Source organism: Myotis davidii, unplaced genomic scaffold, assembly GCF_000327345.1.
Source record: "Myotis davidii unplaced genomic scaffold, ASM32734v1 scaffold425, whole genome shotgun sequence".
NCBI lineage: Eukaryota > Metazoa > Chordata > Mammalia > Chiroptera > Vespertilionidae > Myotis > Myotis davidii.
In genome coordinates, this window is record NW_006296413.1 from 674137 (window position 1) to 678395 (window position 4259).

Consider the following 4259-nt stretch of genomic DNA (forward strand, 5'->3'; position numbering starts at 1 on the left):
TCGGCTCACAGAGACCGTTTCCAGCTGTGCCGTCTCCCGGCCTCCCGGCTTCCGCGGCATCTCATTTGGATCTGAGGCCGGAGTTCAAGGCAGAGCCGCACCGTGCAGGAGCGGCTGCTCCGGAAGCTGGGGTTCCTGGCCTGACCCTCACCTGGCCTCGACACCCCCAGCAGCGAGCCGCTCACCTGAGCTGCTGCTGCCAGGCCACTGCTCAGAGTGACATAAAGTGACCTGGGGTCAGTAGAAGTGAACTTTCAAGTTCATTGAGCAGATTGGGAACTGGAGAGACGGGGTCGGTCAGCCCAGTGAAATGAAACCGGCTGTAGGTGGTCTGACCCAGCTTGGGGGGCTCCTATTTGGCTGAGGCTCTGAGCACCCCGGGGACCCCCACACCCCGGCAGACCCTGGGCTCCCTGGCGTTACGGAGGACACGCAGCCAAGGCTTCTGCGGTGATCAGGCAGGCGAGGGGTCAGCCTGGTTCAGATCCCACCTCTAGCCAGGAGCCAGCGGGACCCTTCCCTCCCCGCCCTCTGTCTGTGGGTGAGGGTGGCGGAGTGGTCTCTGGTGTAGTCACAGGGACAATAGAGGGTGTATTAGTAAGGGCCCAGGCAGGATGGCAAGAGGGCCTGGTGATGCCCCCTTCCTGGGCCTGTATGCATGGATGGCCCGGTGGTCAGACCCACCTGAGGGGCAGGGCAGCCCAGCTGCAGAGGACAAGGCCAGCACGCTCATCTGGGGTTCCTTGGGCTGCACCCCGGCTCCCCCCTCCCTGCCACCTCCAGTGGCAGAGCCACCCAACCCAGCACTGGGCAGACTCTGGTCCCCTCATGGGCACGGGGCTTGCTGGGCAGGAATGGCTGCCCATCACAGCTCGAGGGGATCACTTAGGATAATGGCTGCAAGGCTTACAGGGGGACACCTGAGGCTGGCCCGGAGGGAGGGAGGGGGAGGGCACTGGGTGGGTAGTGAGACAAGAAATGCAGGCCTGCCACGGAGGGGTGCGGGTGGGGGTCCCACAGGCAGGTGAGCAAGGACCCCAAGCAGCCCAAAGGCAAGGCCGGCGGGGGTGACCCCCCATTTCTCTGGGCCACTTCTTGGCAGTTTCCAGGTCACCGTCCCGAGAACACGCCGCTGGCGAGGCCAACCCTTTCGGCATGTTGACATTTGTCCCACAGACCCAAACTCGGTGTTTTTGGGGGTCATTTTGGGGGCCTAGTGTGTTTATCGTGGGAGTCGAGTCTGCACAGTTATTTTTCTTCCTGTCCCGAGGGAGGGGTGGCATCTCCCAGTGACAGGTACAGGGCAGTCTGCTTCTCCATGCAGGTCCCTGGCCTGTGACTGAGGGAAAAATCACAAACAGTGACATGCAAGGGTCTCGGTGAATGTGATTTCGTGAATTCTGATGAACTGACGCATCTCGCTGCGGAGGTGGACCCCTGCCCAGAACGCAGCCCGCCCAGGCCCCGACGCCCCAACAGATGCTGTCTGGCGTCCAGCACCCAGATCCCATTCTTGAACTTCATGTACATGGAATCGAAAGCCATGGCCGCTTCCTTCGTGTACAACAACGCTTTCAACATTTTATTTGTAAAGAGACTTTACAGTTTTACGGAGGGCTAGCTGAAATCCAAGGGACTGGCACCGAACCAAGGGGCACAACAGGGGTTCATTCCAGATAAAGTCTTTCTATTTGTTTTATTTTATGTTAATCCCCACCCAAGGATATTTTTCCATTTATTTATTTATTTTAATATATTTTATTGATTTTTTACAGAGAGGAAGGGAGAGGGATAGAGAGTTAGAAACATCAATGAGAGAGAAACATCGATTGGTTGCCTCCAACACATGCCCTGACCAGGGCCAGGGATCGAGCCTGCAACCCAGGTACGTACTCTTGAACCGGAATCAAACCCAGGACCCTCAGTCTGCAGGCGGATACTCTATTCACTGAGCCAAACCAGCCGGGGCCAGATAAATTTATTTTAAACCTCACGGTAGAACGCCTAAGGCTCAGGGCACGCACGGCTTAGGGCACAAGCACGGCACAGGGCATGCACGACATAGGACATGCACAGCGCAGGGCACACACAGTGTAAGACACACACACACACACACACACACACGGAGCAGGGCACACACGGCGCAGGGCACGCACGTGACATGTAGGATTTACCAATTCCAGCGTTCTGAGGTGTGGGGCTCGGTTCCGGTAGGTGTGTTCCCGCCTGTGCGGCGAGGCCTCCAACCTCTGCTGGTTCTGACTGTCAGTTGGGACGTGACTGCAGAACTCCCTGAGCGAGATGAGGGTTCCTCTGCGAGGATTAGCTCTGCGACAGCCCGCCTTCCCCACGCTGCGGAGAGAGCTCTCATTTGCACGGGTGCCCAGCATGTCATCGCCCCAGCGCACAGATGGTATGCTTGTCCTTCCTGCTTTCCCACAGCTGAGCCTGGAGACGGGCGTGCACCTGGGGAAGGAGAGGGGGACCCAGGTGGTGGGGAGCATCAGCAAGGGCGGGACGGCAGGAATGGACTGACGAGGTGTCGCTGGGGGACCCTGGGCAGTGAGCAGCAGGCGGGGCAGGACCTCAGTCAGACTCAGCCCCGGGAAGGAAGCAAACCCGATGGGTTGGGCACCCCAGGATTTCACAGGTAGGAGGGGGCCGGGCATCAGGACGAGCAGGGGAGTCAGCTAAGAGGACCCAGGATGGAGGGTGGAGAGGGTGGGAGGGGGCCAGTGGGATGCGGATAGACTTGCCCCAGGGGCAGCAGTCCCAAAGCCCCCCACCTGGATGGCAGCCCACGGGGCTCCAGGCAGCTGACTCCCCACCTGAGAGGCCCTCCGGCCCGTGCCCAGTCAGTTCCCATGGTCACCACCAGGCCCCAGCCACCCCACAGGCCTGTGGGGCAGGAGCCCACAGCCCAGGTCTCAGAGGAGGAACAAAGGCAGCAAAGACAGCAGCCGGGGCGCTGAGCCCGTCCCGCGGTGCGCGGTCAGTCTCCCCAGAGTCAGGCCAGATGGAGCGGGTGGCGGCCTCAGGGACTCGGGGCCTTTGTGTCCTGGGCCCAGGGACAGTCACAAGTCATCCATCAAACTGAGGGCCCGCATTTGAATTCTAATAGAAAGGGTGGGAGGCAGGGGCTGCCCTGCAGGATGAGAGCTGTCCCCACCAGGAGGGGCACACAACCTGAGGGACACTCAGGGCTCGTGCTTGGGGGGTTTCCCAGAGACCCACTGGAATCACGCCACCTGCCACAGGAAGACTGCAGTCTGCACGACTCAGAGCCGAGCGCAGTGCCGCGGGGCCTGCTGGCGTGGCAAGGGCATGGTTTACTTAAACGATCGCCCACCTAATCGCTAGCCAGAAATCCCTAACTCAGATCAGGTGGCCCTCCTGCTGGGCCCCGTCACTGATTGGAGCCAGGGGTGAGGGGGCCCGAAAAGTCCCAGCCAAGTCCTAGCTTTCTGCCCATCGGAGACGGGGGTGGCTGTGCCCTGGGGAGTGGTGGGGCTAGGGACACCCACCTGGATGTTAGTGACATGCAGTGCACGGGTCCTCCCCCAGCATTTCACGCCAAGAAGAGAGGCCTCAGAAGGAACCAGCCCTACGATACCTGGATCTCGGACTCCAGCCTCCAGGACGGAGACAGTGAGTGTCTGTCATTGCAGCTGCTGGGCTGTGGTGCTTTGTTACAGCAGCCTTGGCAAACGAATACAGTGATCATCTATCTGTATACAGAAAAGCCTAATATGCAAAGTGTCCCCTCAGGAGTTCGACCAACCGGGAGTTTGATCACTTGCTATAATGTGTACTGACCACCAGGGCGCGGCGTGGAATGAAGGACCCTCCCCGTGCACGGATTTTGTGCACTGGGCCTCTAGTTGCTAATCAATATACAGGGATGGAGTTTGTATGTGGGGTGATGAAAGGTCCTGGAGGTGACAGTGGTGACAGCTGCACGCAGTGTGAAGGCGCTAACGTCATCGAGCTGTGCACCTGAAACTGGCCAAGATGGTAACGTTGTGTTATGTACATTTTACCCCAAGAAAGAGGATCATTATACAGAAATCAGTTGTTTGCATGTCAACAGTCAAACCACTGAAAATAGAATTTGGAAGCTGATACCACAGGCATCAGAAAAGTCAAATAATTGTTAATTCAGCAGATGTGTGAGGGCACTGTGGGGAAAAAGATGACATGGGAGGAAATGTAAAGATTATCACTAAAGCCCTGGCTGGGTGGCTCAATTGGTGAGGTGA